This window comes from Oncorhynchus keta, unplaced genomic scaffold (genome assembly GCF_023373465.1).
Source record: "Oncorhynchus keta strain PuntledgeMale-10-30-2019 unplaced genomic scaffold, Oket_V2 Un_scaffold_5814_pilon_pilon, whole genome shotgun sequence".
NCBI classification, from domain to species: Eukaryota; Metazoa; Chordata; class Actinopteri; order Salmoniformes; family Salmonidae; genus Oncorhynchus; species Oncorhynchus keta.
This window is the reverse complement of record NW_026290966.1, coordinates 117,501-135,061: the sequence shown is the minus strand read 5'-3', so window position 1 is coordinate 135,061 and position 17,561 is coordinate 117,501. Positions and strand designations below refer to the sequence as shown.

Here is a 17,561-nt window from a genome sequence, read left to right as displayed (position 1 = left end):
CCTTTCAGCGTTTCCAGTAGGGATGAAACAACAGACGGACCAGGCTGCCTGGCAATGGAGGCATATGGAACCCTTCTCTCCCCTTTCAGCGTTTCCAGTAGGGACGAAACAACAGACGGACCAGGCTGCCTGGCAATGGAGGCATATGGAACCCTTCTCTCCCCTTTCAGCATTTCCAGTAGGGACGAAACAACAGACGGACCAGGCTGCCTGGCAATGGAGGTATATGGAACCCTTCTCTCCCCTTTCAGCGTTTCCAGTAGGGACGAAACAACAGACGGACCAGGCTGCCTGGCAATGGAGGTATATGGGTCGTGTCCCAAACGGCACAGTATTCCCGATATAGTGGACTACCAGGGTCCCCAGGGCTCTGGTTAAAAGCAGTGCACTATGAAGGGAATAAGGTGGTGTTTGGGACGGAGCCGTGGACTGGGCTGTTTTAATCAAACACAGATGTTTGGAGAAGATACAAGTCTCCTTCGCCTGCAGCCTCAACATGAGACTCCATGCTGCTAATCAGGAGGCTAGGCACCGTCATAAAGGTCCTCCAACTAAATCAGCAAGGTCCCCTTGGCCCCACTACCACCCATCATAGATAGGCCTAGATAACATCAGGCCAAACTATCTGATGGAGCGTTTACAGGTTTACTATTCATTATCTACAGTAGTAATTGAAACTACAGGCATGTGCAGGCGTAGTGTACATATGGATATGAACTATAATGCCTCTCATTCAGAGATTAAATGTACTAGACAGACAAACAGCATTCAATTACACGTACATTTTAGCACACGCTCTTATCCAGAGCATTTTACAGGCAGAATTAGGGTTAAGTGCCTTGCTCAAGGGCACACCGGCAGATTGTTCACCTTGTCGGCTCGGGATTCTTACCAGCGACCTTTCGGTTACAGGCCCAACTGGCTCTTAACCGCTAGGTTACCTGCCACCCACCTATATCCGTTAATATCCTCTATCCTCGATGACCTCACACAAGCACGGCTTTCCAGGCAAGAAAGAGACCTGTTTGACATCTTCCTTTTTTTGTGTGTGGAAACGTAACCAAAACAGAACCTCAGCCCTTTAAGCAGCCACTGTGAGATAACTGTGTCTGCTGCTGAGTGTGGTACAGTGTCAACATATGAAGGTCAGAGCAGGGGCGTGTGGAGGTGCAGGTGGCCCCGAGGGGCTGTCTGCCTCTGTTCTCCTGGGAGGGAGTGTGGAGGGTTCTGTCAGCCCCTCTGGAGAGTTCACAGACTGGGTCTCCCTCACTCAACAGGGACCTGACTTTTCATCTGAGATCTTCGTGTGTGTGTGTGTGTGTGTGTGTGTGTGTGTGTGTGTGTGTGTGTGTGTGTGTGTGTGTGTGTGTGTGTGTGTGTGTGTGTGTGTGTGTGTGTGTGTGTGTGTGTGTGTGTGTGTGTGTGTGTGTGTGTGTGTGTGTGTGTGACTGTGCGTGTGCGTGTGGTGGGGGGGGCCGGATCCCAGTTTGGGTTGCAGAGAGCGCTCAGATAAGAGCTGAGCCAATGACATGCCTGGATAAAGAGGAGGAAGAGGAGGACTATAGGATAGGCTGGGGAAGGGAAGGGAACCAGACCTCAGAGAACAGTTGAACCCCTGACAGGGAGGGGACATCAGACGTCTTCAGTCATCCCCCAGATCACCTAGCTGCCAGACCTGGTCAGGACAGTGAGTCAGAGAGCCAGAGTCAAGGCCTGGCTGGTGGCTCAACTCCCTGCTCTACCACCTCTAACACACAGTGACATCTCACCATACACTACAGATCTCATGTAATCATTAGGGCTGTCAAACAATAGGAACATTTCAGAAAGTTTTTTAAACAAAAAGCGTTACAAGAATATTGACGTCTTGATTTTGTACAAAGTAACAGTTAGCAAAATCAGGTACATAGATAAAGCACACTTTCTTTAACCTCAATGACAACTTGTTTGGACATTGCATTGTTGTTTGTAGACGTATAGATGATGTATGTGGGATGTTTTCAGTGTATTATGAACGCTTTCAGACAATGTATTTAATCACAATAAAAACAATATATAGTGCACTAAAATGACAAGTGAACTGGAGTTAACTGAATAACTGACAGCCCCAATAATAACTTATGGGTTAGTCCATGTGATGATAATAACAAGATTTTATGAATTATCTTTCAGATAAATATGATTTAAACTTCAATTTTTTCAAACAAGATAAATAGATGATATTTTGGATGAAACAGAGGCAGGCTCATTCATCAGTGGACATTCCTCAGCAGCACAGCAGTGAAGAAATGATCGATCTTCATCCGGAGGGCATTTCCTAGACAAAGGGCTGGCACATAGCTTACTGGCTCCTGTTTCACACCACATCTACTGCCCAGCCACAGAAAACCATCATGTAACCACAGTATCACCTCAGAATACGAGAGAGAGAGAGAAATGCAGAGTCTGGGACCATCTATCCTATCACACTAGGGCCAAGACCTGCAATTATCAATGGCAAAACTCTGACCCATAAGTCAATGAGGTGTGGAAAGAGACAGACAGGACGATAATAGCGGTGAGGCCTTTAATAAAACAGACCAATTACACCATGCTGGCCTACTTTCACTTTGTAGCTGGATAATGTGGAAAGAAAACATTCTTGTTGTGCGTAGAGTTTTACAAGGTGAGAAGCTTTGTGAATAGTCCAGGGAGTAGGAATTCACCATATCTCCTTGACTTTCTCGGATCATTCCAGATTACTCTTGACGACCCGATTGTACCCAACGTCACCAACGACGTCCTCTAGTCTCCTTGTGTCTCAGAAAGGTCACGGCAGTGAGACTGACGGAGACCTTCAGGTCAAAACATTGTTCTCCGAGAAACTGCGGCAGCATTCGACAGTACATGTTTATCCATCTTCCTTTCAGGACTTTATTAATGCAGCTCAGTCCTTCAGCTGTTCTAGTCTGTTAATGTATTATGACGTGTTTTGTGTTCTGTGTGGACCCCAGGAAGAGTAGCTCCTGCAGTAGCAACAGCTAATGGGGATCCTAATCAAATAGCCAAATAACAAACCTTCTACTCTTCACTGTTACTGGATAGACTAGTTGTGAACTAATGGCGGTGCACCTCCAACCTCCCAGGCCTCAGAGTTGGTCACAGGAGCTGTTGTCATAGAACAGGTTAGGTAGTATGGTTTGTGTAGTGATATCTGAGTTTTAGAGCAGGAGGTAAACAGCGTTGTCTTTCAGGGTGGGCCCGGGTGCGCTATACCCTACAGAGAACACATGTTTCCCATTATGGTTTAAAGGGTAGGAGGATTACAACCAGGAGCAAGGCGGAGCCTCATTCACCCCATGGTGTGGTCAGAGTGATCTCAAATCAGGTCCATACACAATACTGCTGATACAGCCAATGTGGAGGGTAAGGGACATTTATCACTAATATGGCAAATAAACTGACATGTAACTTCAATGGTTGCATGTTGCTGTGATCAGTGTTCTCATTCAGGTCTAAGGAACAGAGCTGATACAAGATGGAGGGTTAGTGACATATACTGTAGCTAATGTGTCAACTTGGGTGACAAATTGGTTAAACGTCACAATTTCGATGTATTATAATGAGACCATGTAACAAAGTGACTGGTGTTTAGGGAACACTGGCTGGTCAGATGCATCAGAGGGGGGTGTAGAGGGGCCTGTGAAGCCCAGTCTGGAAGCACCAATCAGGTCAACGGAGGCAGGCGTGTCCCCTTGCTGACAGCCCAGGACTGCCAAGCTCTGGGGTTGCAGACACTCACACAAACACTGGCTGGGTAAGGGATATGAAAAGGTGTTGAAACGTTTGGGTTTTCAGAGGCCTTCCTGACATCGCCTACTGGGAACAAGAATCACCTTCAAAACTCTCATCTAATAAAAGACAGAAACAAATAAAGATTGATTTACACATAAATAACACATAAATAAAATGTTGCCTTTTTAATTAGGAAAGATGTTAAAGTTTGTGAATTGGGGTTAAAAGTTGACTGTTTTTGATAAGAAGAAGGAGTGTGAGAGAGAGGGAGAGACCTGGGCCCTGACAGTACATAAAATGGTGTTCCAAAAAAGGTCCAGTCGCAAAGACCACGATACAAATTTAATCGAGACACCGTTGCCCTAGAGCACACAAAATACAAACATCAGGCCTAAACATCAGCTCTAAGGCAGAAGGGCCTTCTATGCCATCAACAGGAACATACAATACGATATACCAATCAGGATCTGGCCAAAAATACTTGAATCAGTTGAATAACCCAGCAGAATTAGGCCGATACCCACTAATGATCAAAATCCAGAAAAGAGCTGTTAAATAGTACAACCACCTAAAAGGAAGTGATTCCCAAACCTTCCATAACAACGCCATCACCTACAGAGAGACGAACCTGGAGAAGCGTCCCCTAAAGGAAGTGATTCCCAAACCTTCCATAACAACGCCATCACCTACAGAGAGATGAACCTGGAGAAGAGTCCCCTAAAGGAAGTTATTCCCAAACCTTCCATAACAAAGCCATCACCTACAGAGAGACGAACCTGGAGAAGAGTCCCCTAAAGGAAGTGATTCCCAAACCTTCCATAACAAAGCCATCACCTACAGAGAGACGAACCTGGAGAAGAGTCCCCTAAAGGAAGTGATTCCCAAACCTTCCATAACAAAGCCATCACCTACAGAGAGACGAACCTGGAGAAGAGTCCCCTAAGCAAGCTGGTCCTGGGACCAAACAAAAACACAAACAGACCCCACAAAGCAACACAATTAGACCCAACCAAATCATGAGAAAACAAAAAGATCATTACTTGACACATTGGAAAGAATCAACAAAAAAACTAAGCAAACTAGAATGATATTTGGCTCTGAACAGACAGTACACAGTGGCAGAATACCTGACCACTGTGACTGACCCAAACTTAAGGAAAGCTTTGACTATGTACAGACTCAGTGAGCATAGCCTTGATATTGAGAAAGGCCGCCGTAGGCAGACCTGGGTCTCAAGAGAAGACAGACTATGTGCTCACTGACCACAAATGAGGTGGAAACTGAGATGCACTTCCTAACCTCCTGCCAAATGTATGGCCATATTAGAGACATATGTTCCCCATATTACACAGATCCACAAAGAATTTGAAAACAAATCCAATTTTGATAAACTCCCATATCTACTGGGTGAAATACCACAGTGTGACATCACAGCAGCAATATTTGTGACCTGTTGCCACGAGAAAAGGGCAACCAGTGAAGAACAAACACCATAGTCAATACAACCCATGTTTATGTTTATTTATTTTCCCTTTTGAACTATATATATACATAATATGACATTTGTAATGTCTTTATTCTTTTGGAACTTCTGTGAGTGTCATGTTTACTGTTAATTTGTATTGTTTATTTCACTTCTGCTTATTATCTATTTCACTTGCTTTGACAATGTTATAATATGTTTCCCATGTCAATAAAACCACTTATATTGAATTGAATTGAATTGAATTGAGAATGAGAGAGAGAGAGAGAGAGAGAGAGAGAGAGAGAGAGAGAGAGAGAGAGAGAGAGAGAGAGAGAGAGAGAGAGAGAGAGAGAGGGACAGAAAGAGAGACAGAGAGACAGAGACAGAGAAAGAGAGACAGAGAGAGACAGAGAAAGAGAGACACAGAGGCAGAGAGAGATAGAAATAGAGACAGCGAAGAGAGAGAGAGAGAGAGAGAGAGAGAGTGAGAGAGACAGAAAGAGAGACAGAGAGACAGAGACAGAGAAAGAGAGACAGAGAGAGACAGAGAAAGAGAGACACAGAGGCAGAGAGAGATAGAAATAGAGACAGAGAGAGAGAGAAATAGAGACAGAGAGAGAGAGAGAGAGAGAGAGAGAATAGAGACAGAAAGAGAGACAGAGAGACAGAGACAGAGAAAGAGAGACAGAGACAGAGAGAGAAATAGAGACAGCGAGAGAGAGAAATAGAGACAGAGAGAGAGAGAGAGAAACAGAGAGAGCGAGAGAGAAGTTAAGAAGTATGGCGCCAAAAAGAGAAACGGGGTCACAGACAGGGGACAGGGTTTAACCCCCCAGAGATGCAGGGGCAACGACCCCCCCATTCAGGTACCACAGGGGACAGTTGAACCAGGAGACTGTGACTTTTTCTATCCAATTAAAAGGCTTGGTGCGGTGCAGACAAGAGGATCCTAGCAGGACACTAAGCAGGACATGCATGGTGGAGCACATCTTCACTCTTCACTCATCTTCAGTCCAACACCAATTAATCATGACCCCATATGAAGCTTCAGCTGCTATTCAGAGGGACGGCTACTATGTGTGGTGAGTCAAACACACACACACATACATGGTGGGACAGAGACACACACACACACACACACACACACACACACACACACACACACACACACACACACACACACACACACACACACACACACACACACACACACACACACACACACACACACACACACACACACACACACACACACACACACACACACCATGTGGACTGGAGGTTGAACAGGCAGTATTCCATTGTCACACCGGACCAATCATCTGCCTCCACATCCAAAGGGATGGGATCCATTCTGTCACAGAATTATTGAGTGTGTCGTGTTGTTGTTGAACTTGGAGTAAGATTGTTCCCTCTATATATGTAAATCATGCCCAAATATCCCACAACTCTATGGTGAGAAGGGATTTGCTGATTGCATGGTGTCAACTATTCCAAAAAGCCACAAGAGGTCCTCTGCGACCCTGTGACCCCATAGCTCACACACATAAACAGATATAATTACACAGTATGTATCTGTCACTTTTTTATTGTGTGTGTGTGTGTGTGTGTGTGTGTGTGTGTGTGTGTGTGTGTGTGTGTGTGTGTGTGTGTGTGTGTGTGTGTGTGTGTGTGTGTGTGTGTGTGTGTGTGTGTGTGTTTCTGGGGTGTAGATTTTTCTCAACTCAGAAAATAGCAGTGTGTTCAGGATCAATTCCAATGATGAAATCCAAAAGGTCAAGCTAAATAATCTTAGCAGTAAACAACATCCCTTTCCATTCCCAAACATAAACTGTAGGTCATTCCTTTCACTGAGCTGATCTTAGATCAGTTTTGCATTTTCCCCACTAATGGCGAAGGATTGGAGTTGGAGGAGTCACTTCTGGGAGAAGTTTTGCATTGTAGCTAATGCTAACCCTTTTCCTAACCTGTTACATAACCTGCTGTGTAAATTCTCCTAACCTGCTACGAAACGTTACTTCTGACATTAGTGGCATCTCTTCTAGTCAAAACCTCTGATTCTGGATGTCAACAAAGTTCAGTTGAACCACGACAAAGTCTAAACAGAATCCTTGGGACGTCCCAACTCTGATGTCACCCCATTGAAGTTGACATTTAAAATGGTTAAAGTGAGGGTTAAGGTTAGGTAAGGGTTATGGTTAACGTTAGGTAAGGGTTATGGTTAAGGTTAGGTAAGGGTTATGGTTAAGGTTAGGTAAGGGTTATGGTTAAGGTTAGGTAAGGGTTATGGTTAAGGTTAGGTAAGGGTTATGGTTAAGGTTAGGTATGGGTTAGGGTTAAGGTTAGGTAAGGGTTATGGTTAAGGTTACGTAAGGGTTATGGTTAAGGTTAGGTAAGGGTTATGGTTAAGGTTAGGTATGGGTTAGGGTTAAGGTTAGGTAAGGGTTATGGTTAAGGTTAGGGTTAGGTAAGGATTATGGTTAAGGTTAGGGTTTAGGGTAGGTAAGGGTTATGGTTAAGGTTAAGGTTAGGTAAGGGTTATGGTTAAGGTTAGGTAAGGGTTATGGTTAAGGTTAAGGTTAGGTAAGGATTATGGTTAAGGTTAGGGTTTAGGGTTTAGGGTTTAGGGTAGGGACGTCCCAAGGATTCCGGATAGCACTAATTGTTGAACCGCTCATCATCACTTCCTCAGGGCCGATTTTCCAAACGAGGACACTTCCCCCTGGGCCCCCAACCTCCAGGGAGCCCCCAACCCCAGATAGCATATGATAGCAACATACACCCCAGTAATAGCAGGTAATTAGATTTAAAATTGCAACATTTTATCTCATGCATAATGGCAAAATGTGAACAAAAGCATGAGATGAGCTATAAAACATCATATTTTTCTCTGCCCTGTGTCAAAAAGTGTACATTTGCAGGAAATATGGGTTGTAAATGAAAACATTTTCTCTTAGCCTCATGACAAAATGTGTATAATAGCATTACATTAAGTGTGTATAATAGCATTACATTAAGTGTGTATAATAGCATTACATTAAGTGCACATTTCTCTCTCTGCACCATATGTTGAAACGCAGTCTGTTCGCTGATTCCAATACAAAAAAGGTCTGTGTCCCAAGGCCCCAAACGAGATAGTCCGGTCCTGCACTTCCTGTCCCCCTTTTATGACATCACACATTTCAGTTCGTCGTGACGCCACACTGACAGACCAGCGTCTTTGATTAAGCAGATCCTACAGGGCCTCCAGTCCCAGGATGTTCTGAAAACCACACTTCCGTGATGGCTCAGTGATTAAACCCCCAAAACACCTTCAACCAGTCAGCCAGAGGAGAGGAGAAGAGGCACAGGATGAAACAATATCCCTCCCAGTTTCCTATCAATATGCCATGGTAGTGCCATGCCTCTGTGATAGCATCTCTACATCCCAGGGGAACACACACACACACACACCAGGCAACATGCCCAACTAAAATATTCCACTTCAATATACAAACGTCTGGGGCCAGTGGAAAAAGGTGGGATGACGAAAACAATCGTTAATCCCACCTGGAGGGATTAGGAATAGGGCAAAAATTACTCATAAACAAATGACTAACCCTCCATAACCCAGCTTTGTACCATGTGGCGGCCCTCCGGGCCACGGCCGGGTCTGGATCCAATGATCCAATGATCCAATCCCTCAATGTTTATCAGAGCCAGCAGCCACTAGTGAAACCTCCATGACAAACACTGGGAGGACAAACCTCAGAGCAGTGGAACAATCAAAGAGAAAACGATTTGCTTTGATTAAGACGAGAAGGTCTTGAAGAGTCTTGATCCTCACTGAGACAGAGTCTGTTTCCTAAATTGCACCCTGTTCCCTATATTGTGCACTACTTTGACCAGAGCCCTATAGGCCCTGGTCAAAGGAAGTGGACTATATAGGAACAAGGGTGCCATTTGGGACAGTTCGATCCTAGATGACATCACCCAGGGATGATGCTATTTAGTCAGGATTATAATTAGATTATAATAATATACTGTATTATACAAACTATTATACATAATATTCAACATTATATATTATACAGTGCATTCGGAAAGTATTCAGACCCCTTGACCCCTTGAAATATCGTATTTACATAAATATTCAGACCCTTTGCTATGAGACTCGAAATTGAGCTCAGGTGCATCCTGTTTCCATTGATTACATCCTTGAGAAGTTTCTACAACTTGATTGGACTCCACCTTGGGTAAATTCAACTGATTGGACATGATTTGGAAAGGCACACACCTGTCTTTATAAGGTCCCACAGTTGACAGTACATGTCAGAGCAAAATCCAAGCCGTGAGGTCGAAGGAATTGTCCGTAGAACTCGAAGACAGGACTGTGTTGAGGCACAGATCTGGGGAAGGGTACTAAAAAACGAGAAACTTCCCAAATACAGGTGTGCCAAGCTTGTAGCATCATACCCAAGAAGACTCTAGGTTGTAATTACTGCCAAAGATGCTTCGACAAATACATGATAGTATACATGATAGTATACATGACAGTATACATGATATTAAACATGATAGTATACATGATAGTATACATTATATTATAAATGTTATTAAACATGATAGTATACATGATAGTATACATTATATTATAAATGTTATTAAACATGATAGTATACATGATAGTATACATTATATTATAAATGTTATTAAACATGATAGTATACATGATAGTATACATGATAGTATGCATGTTATTAAACGTGTTAGTATACATGATAGTATACATGATAGTATACATTATATTATAAATGTTATTAAACATGATAGTATACATGATAGTATACATTATATTATAAATGTTATTAAACATGATAGTATACATGATAGTATACATTATATTATAAATGTTATTAAACATGATAGTATACATGATAGTATGCATGTTATTAAACGTGTTAGTATACATGATATGGTGGCTATTCAGAGGACATCAGGTAGCATGTTTTACTGTGTCTTACTGGGGTAGATATTCAGAGGACATCAGGTAGCATGTTTTACTGTGTCTTACTGGGGTAGTTATTCAGAGGACATCAGGTAGCATGTTTTACTGTGTCTTACTGGGGTAGATATTCAGAGGACATCAGGTAGCATGTTTTACTGTGTCTTACTGGGGTAGTTATTCAGAGGACATCAGGTAGCATGTTTTACTGTGTCTTACTGGGGTAGATATTCAGAGGACATCAGGTAGCATGTTTTACTGTGTCTTACTGGGGTAGATATTCAGAGGACATCAGGTAGCATGTTTTACTGTGTCTTACTGGGGTAGTTATTCAGAGGACATCAGGTAGCATGTTTTACTGTGTCTTACTGGGGTAGTTATTCAGAGGACATCAGGCAGCATGTTTCACTGTGTCTTACTGGGGTAGCTATTCAGAGGACATCAGGCAGCATGTTTTACTGTGTCTTCCTGGGGTAGTTATTCAGAGGACATCAGGCAGCATGTTTTACTGTGTCTTACTGGGGTAGTTATTCAGAGGACATCAGGTAGCATGTTTTACTGTGTCTTACTGGGGTAGTTATTCAGAGGACATCAGGCAGCATGTTTCACTGTGTCTTACTGGGGTAGTTATTCAGAGGACATCAGGCAGCATGTTTCACTGTGTCTTACTGGGGTAGTTATTCAGAGGACATCAGGCAGCATGTTTTACTGTGTCTTACTGGGGTAGATATTCAGAGGACATCAGGTAGCATGTTTTACTGTGTCTTACTGGGGTAGTTATTCAGAGGACATCAGGCAGCATGTTTCACTGTGTCTTACTGGGGTAGTTATTCAGAGGACATCAGGCAGCATGTTTCACTGTGTCTTACTGGGGTAGTTATTCAGAGGACATCAGGCAGCATGTTTCACTGTGTCTTACTGGGGTAGATATTCAGAGGACATCAGGCAGCATGTTTCACTGTGTCTTACTGGGGTAGATATTCAGAGGACATCAGGCAGCATGTTTCACTGTGTCTTACTGGGGTAGATATTCAGAGGACATCAGGCAGCATGTTTCACTGTGTCTTACTGGGGTAGATATTCAGAGGACATCAGGCAGCATGTTTCACTGTGTCTTACTGGGGTAGTTATTCAGAGGACATCAGGCAGCATGTTTCACTGTGTCTTACTGGGGTAGATATTCAGAGGACATCAGGCAGCATGTTTCACTGTGTCTTACTGGGGTAGATATTCAGAGGACATTAGGCAGCATGTTTCACTGTGTCTTACTGGGGTAGATATTCAGAGGACATTAGGCAGCATGTTTCACTGTGTCTTACTGGGGTAGATATTCAGAGGACATCAGGCAGCATGTTTCACTGTGTCTTACTGGGGTAGTTATTCAGAGGACATCAGGCAGCATGTTTCACTGTGTCTTACTGGGGTAGATATTCAGAGGACATCAGGCAGCATGTTTCACTGTGTCTTACTGGGGTAGATATTCAGAGGACATCAGGCAGCATGTTTCACTGTGTCTTACTGGGGTAGATATTCAGAGGACATCAGGCAGCATGTTTCACTGTGTCTTACTGGGGTAGATATTCAGAGGACATCAGGCAGCATGTTTCACTGTGTCTTACTGGGGTAGTTATTCAGAGGACATCAGGCAGCATGTTTCACTGTGTCTTACTGGGGTAATTATTCAGAGGACATCAGGCAGCATGTTTCACTGTGTCTTACTGGGGTAGATATTCAGAGGACATCAGGCAGCATGTTTCACTGTGTCTTACTGGGGTAGTTATTCAGAGGACATCAGGCAGCATGTTTCACTGTGTCTTACTGGGGTAGTTATTCAGAGGACATCAGGCAGCATGTTTCACTGTGTCTTACTGGGGTAGTTATTCAGAGGACATCAGGCAGCATGTTTCACTGTGTCTTACTGGGGTAGTTATTCAGAGGACATCAGGCAGCATGTTTCACTGTGTCTTACTGGGGTAGTTATTCAGAGGACATCAGGCAGCATGTTTCACTGTGTCTTACTGGGGTAGTTATTCAGAGGACATCAGGCAGCATGTTTCACTGTGTCTTACTGGGGTAGTTATTCAGAGGACATCAGGCAGCATGTTTCACTGTGTCTTACTGGGGTAGTTATTCAGAGGACATCAGGCAGCATGTTTCACTGTGTCTTACTGGGGTAGTTATTCAGAGGACATCAGGCAGCATGTTTCACTGTGTCTTACTGGGGTAGATATTCAGAGGACATCAGGCAGCATGTTTCACTGTGTCTTACTGGGGTAGTTATTCAGAGGACATCAGGCAGCATGTTTCACTGTGTCTTACATGGGGCATGTTTCACTGATATTCAGAGGACATCAGGCAGCATGTTTCACTGTGTCTTACTGGGGTAGATATTCAGAGGACATCAGGCAGCATGTTTCACTGTGTCTTACTGGGGTAGTTATTCAGAGGACATCAGGCAGCATGTTTCACTGTGTCTTACTGGGGTAGTTATTCAGAGGACATCAGGCAGCATGTTTTACTGTGTCTTACTGGGGTAGTTATTCAGAGGACATCAGGCAGCATGTTTCACTGTGTCTTACCGGGGTAGTTATTCAGAGGACATCAGGCAGCATGTTTTACTGTGTCTTACTGGGGTAGTTATTCAGAGGACATCAGGTAGCATGTTTCACTGTGTCTTACCGGGGTAGATATTCAGAGGACATCAGGCAGCATGTTTCACTGTGTCTTACTGGGGTAGTTATTCAGAGGACATCAGGCAGCATGTTTCACTGTGTCTTACTGGGGTAGTTATTCAGAGGACATCAGGCAGCATGTTTCACTGTGTCTTACTGGGGTAGTTATTCAGAGGACATCAGGCAGCATGCTTAACTGTGTCTTACTGGGGTAGATATTCAGAGGACATCAGGTAGCATGTTTCACTGTGTCTTACTGGGGTAGATATTCAGAGGACATCAGGCAGCATGTTTCACTGTGTCTTACTGGGGTAGTTATTCAGAGGACATCAGGCAGCATGTTTCACTGTGTCTTACTGGGGTAGTTATTCAGAGGACATCAGGCAGCATGTTTTACTGTGTCTTACTGGGGTAGATATTCAGAGGACATCATGCAGCATGTTTCACTGTGTCTTACTGGGGTAGTTATTCAGAGGACATCAGGCAGTATATTTCACTGTGTCTCACTGGGGTAGATATTCAGAGGACATCAGGTAGCATGTTTTACTGTGTCTTACTGGGGTAGTTATTCAGAGGACATCAGGCAGCATGTTTCACTGTGTCTTACTGGGGTAGTTATTCAGAGGACATCAGGCAGCATGTTTCACTGTGTCTTACTGGGGTAGTTATTCAGAGGACATCAGGTAGCATGTTTCACTGTGTCTTACTGGGGTAGTTATTCAGAGGACATCAGGCAGCATGTTTCACTGTGTCTTACTGGGGTAGTTATTCAGAGGACATCAGGCAGCATGTTTCACTGTGTCTTACTGGGGTAGTTATTCAGAGGACATCAGGCAGCATGTTTTACTGTGTCTTACTGGGGTAGTTATTCAGAGGACATCAGGCAGCATGTTTCACTGTGTCTTACTGGGGTAGTTATTCAGAGGACATCAGGCAGCATGTTTCACTGTGTCTTACTGGGGTAGTTATTCAGAGGACATCAGGTAGCATGTTTCACTGTGTCTTACTGGGGTAGTTATTCAGAGGACATCAGGCAGCATGTTTCACTGTGTCTTACTGGGGTAGTTATTCAGAGGACATCAGGTAGCATGTTTCACTGTGTCTTACTGGGGTAGTTATTCAGAGGACATCAGGCAGCATGTTTCACTGTGTCTTACTGGGGTAGTTATTCAGAGGACATCAGGCAGCATGTTTCACTGTGTCTTACTGGGGTAGTTATTCAGAGGACATCAGGTAGCATGTTTCACTGTGTCTTACTGGGGTAGTTATTCAGAGGACATCAGGCAGCATGTTTCACTGTGTCTTACTGGGGTAGATATTCAGAGGACATCAGGCAGCATGTTTCACTGTGTCTTACTGGGGTAGTTATTCAGAGGACATCAGGCAGCATGTTTCACTGTGTCTTACTGGGGTAATTATTCAGAGGACATCAGGCAGCATGTTTTACTGTGTCTTACTGGGGTAATTATTCAGAGGACATCAGGCAGCATGTTTCACTGTGTCTTACTGGGGTAATTATTCAGAGGACATCAGGCAGCATGTTTCACTGTGTCTTACTGGGGTAGTTATTCAGAGGACATCAGGCAGCATGTTTCACTGTGTCTTACTGGGGTAGTTATTCAGAGGACATCAGGCAGCATGTTTCACTGTGTCTTACTGGGGTAGATATTCAGAGGACATCAGGCAGCATGTTTCACTGTGTCTTACTGGGGTAGTTATTCAGAGGACATCAGGCAGCATGTTTCACTGTGTCTTACTGGGGTAGCTATTCAGAGGACATCAGGCAGCATGTTTCACTGTGTCTTACTGGGGTAGTTATTCAGAGGACATCAGGCAGCATGTTTCACTGTGTCTTACTGGGGTAGCTATTCAGAGGACATCAGGCAGCATGTTTCACTGTGTCTTACTGGGGTAGATATTCAGAGGACATCAGGCAGCATGTTTCACTGTGTCTCTGATGAGAGGCCTGCTGGGGCAGAGGTGAGTCATGGACACACGCACGCACGCACGCACGCACGCACGCACGCACGCACGCACGCACGCACGCACGCACACACACACACACACACACACACACACACACACACACACACACACACACATTGTGCGGAGCTGGTCTGTAGATGAGCAAAGCCATCGCACCAAAACATCTCTCTTTCTCTCTAATCCACCCTTTCTCTCCTTCTCCACACTTCTGATCCAAGGTGGAAAAGCGCTGAGACAGCGACTCCTTCCCTCCTTCCCCCTCCCTGTCCTTGTCTGTCTGTCCTGTCCCACAAAGCTTTACCTGCTGGGCCTAGGGACTACCCCGCTCCGCAGGGCCTTATCCACAGAACCATGTCTCAGCCCTCTTCCCTTGGTCACCACAAAAGCCTTCTGGAGGCCCGGTTCAGGCCTTTCAGAGCCAGTCTGAGACAAAATACTCCATTTAATCTCGACTTGGCATGACTCTGACTGCAGGGCGCTAAGGTCCTCCACAACACCCCTTACACTCCTCCTCCCTCTTCTCCTCCTCCTCCTCCTCTCTAATCCTAGCCTACATGACTGACTCGGACTGAAAGACCCGCACGCCACAGGTGAAAGCTAAAAAAGTGCCGTATGAGAGATTCAAAAGAGACCACCTGCTCATCAAAATAAATTGCACTCCAGCGACAGCAACAAGAAAAAAAGTTTTTTTTTAAAAACAACCAAAAAAAACAGTACAACCTCCCTCTGTGATCATAGTCAGACAAAGGAACAAATTGCATTTCTGCATCGCGGCTTCCATCGGTCAAGATGCACAGAGGGGGGGCCACTGGGGGCCAATGATGGGGCCACTCTGAGTCCATTTGTGTGTGAGCATGTTATTATGAGGTCCATCAAATCCAAAGAGGGATGTGGATGAGCGTGATCCCTCTCTCTCTCTCTCTTTACCTCTCTCCTTTCATCTTCTGCTTTTTATTCGTCTCTCTCCATCTCTCCACTTGTGCCTGTTGTTTCTATCTCCATCTAGATGGAGTGTTACTATTCCAAACAATACAAAAAGCATTATCTTTATGAACGCCGGAGCTCTTTGAGCCGCTACAGTGCATCCGAGGGTTTAAGGTCTGCAGCGTGAGAGCTGCATGCAATCTCCCTAGATAAAAGGACAGAGAGTCGGCCAGACAGGGCAAGCCTTCATCTTCCTCCTCCTCACCCTCATTGCACAGAGAGGTAGGTAGCTTCAACAAAGACCAGTGGCTTTAATCTTGACACTTTCAGTCAGACAACATCATTTGAGGCAAGTCAGAGTGCCATCCAGAGTGCTGTCACAGGCCACTCCAACCAGGTTAGCAGAGAGTGGGCTTACTAATATGGTAGTCCATAAGTAAACAAACAGAGGGAAACGGTCACAAAGAAAGGTTTCTGAACAATAATGTCGTTGTTAACAGAAATGCTGTGAAAATTGTACATGTAAGGTTGAAACTTTATGAAATGCTTTTAAGCTCTGACTACAAAGTCTTAGAATAGGCCTTACTGTCTTGCGTACAGGTTGTTCATACAGGTGACCCCAGAGGGAATCGAACCCACCATCCTTGTCGTTGTAAACACCATGCCCTACCAACTGAGTCACACATTGGTCCACCACATCAGTTATGAATATCGCCTCATATTTCAGTGTGGTTCATTTAGTTATTGAATCATTGTTGTGTAGGTGGAGCTGTTTTGTGAGTGCAGCCAGGCAGGCAGAGTTGGTTTAGTAGCCGTGTCGATAGCTGAGGTGTGGGCAGGGCAGCATGGAAGGGACTGGGCATTGGTGTGGGTCTACTAGCACCGCTCTTCTGGTGGTCACACTGCCACACTGTGACCCGAGCCCAGGCCTCCACCAGCCCCAAGCCCTTGGGAGCCCGAGCCCAGTCCTCCACCAGCCCCAAGCCCCTGGGGGCCTGAGCCCAGGCCTCCACCGGCCCCAAGCCCCTGGGGGCCGAAGCCCAGTCCTCCACCAGCCCCAAGCCCCTGGGGGCCCGAGCCCAGTCCTCCATCAGCCCCAAGCCCCTGGGGGCCCGAGCCCAGTCCTCCATCAGTCCCAAGCCCCTGGGGGCACGAGCCCAGTCCTCCACCAGCCCCAAGCCCCTGGGGGCCCGAGCCCAGTCCTCCACCAGCCCCAAGCCCCTGAAGGCCCGTGCCCGGACACTGATTTATGTGACAGAGGATTACCTTCAAGCCAGCCGTGAGGACCACCCACACACTGGCACAGGACGGCAGACACACATTCACAAAGATACACACACACACATTACGCAATGTTTTAATATACAGTTTGAGAAAGAGAGAGAGAGAGAGAAGGAAGGAAGGAAGGAGAGCTGAGAGAGAGCGAGACAAGAGAGGAAGACATGTGAAATAAAGAGAGAGAGAGACAGAGACAGAGACAGAGAGAGAGAGAGAGAGAGACAGAGAGACAGAGAGAGAGAGAGGGAGAGAGAGAGAGAGAGAGAGAGAGAGAGAGAGAGAGAGAGAGACAGAGAGACAGAGAGAGACAAAGAGAGAGAGAGACAGAGAGAGACAGAGAAAGAGAGAGAGAGAGAGAGAGAGAGAGAGAGAGAGAGATAGAGAGATAGAGAGACAGAGAAAGACAGAGAGATAGAGAGACAGAGAGAGAGAGAGAGAGAGAGAGAGAGAGAGAGAGAGAGACAGAGAGAGACAGAGA

General features: G+C 45.1%; 1 long non-coding RNA gene across 2 annotated transcripts in view; it reads right to left on the bottom strand.

Moving 5' to 3' along the window:
• The window catches only part of LOC127929212 (uncharacterized), a 53,954-nt gene that overhangs the window by 23,545 nt on the left and 12,848 nt on the right, over window positions 1–17,561 (bottom strand). Inside the window, exon 1 of one of the 2 annotated variants that reach the window (XR_008133905.1) lies at window positions 1,596–2,941. The exons of the other annotated variant lie outside the window; for it this stretch is intronic. This is a non-coding gene — a long non-coding RNA (uncharacterized LOC127929212). Of the gene's footprint in view, window positions 1–1,595; window positions 2,942–17,561 lie in introns of those variants that run through there. 2 annotated transcript variants of the gene reach the window in all.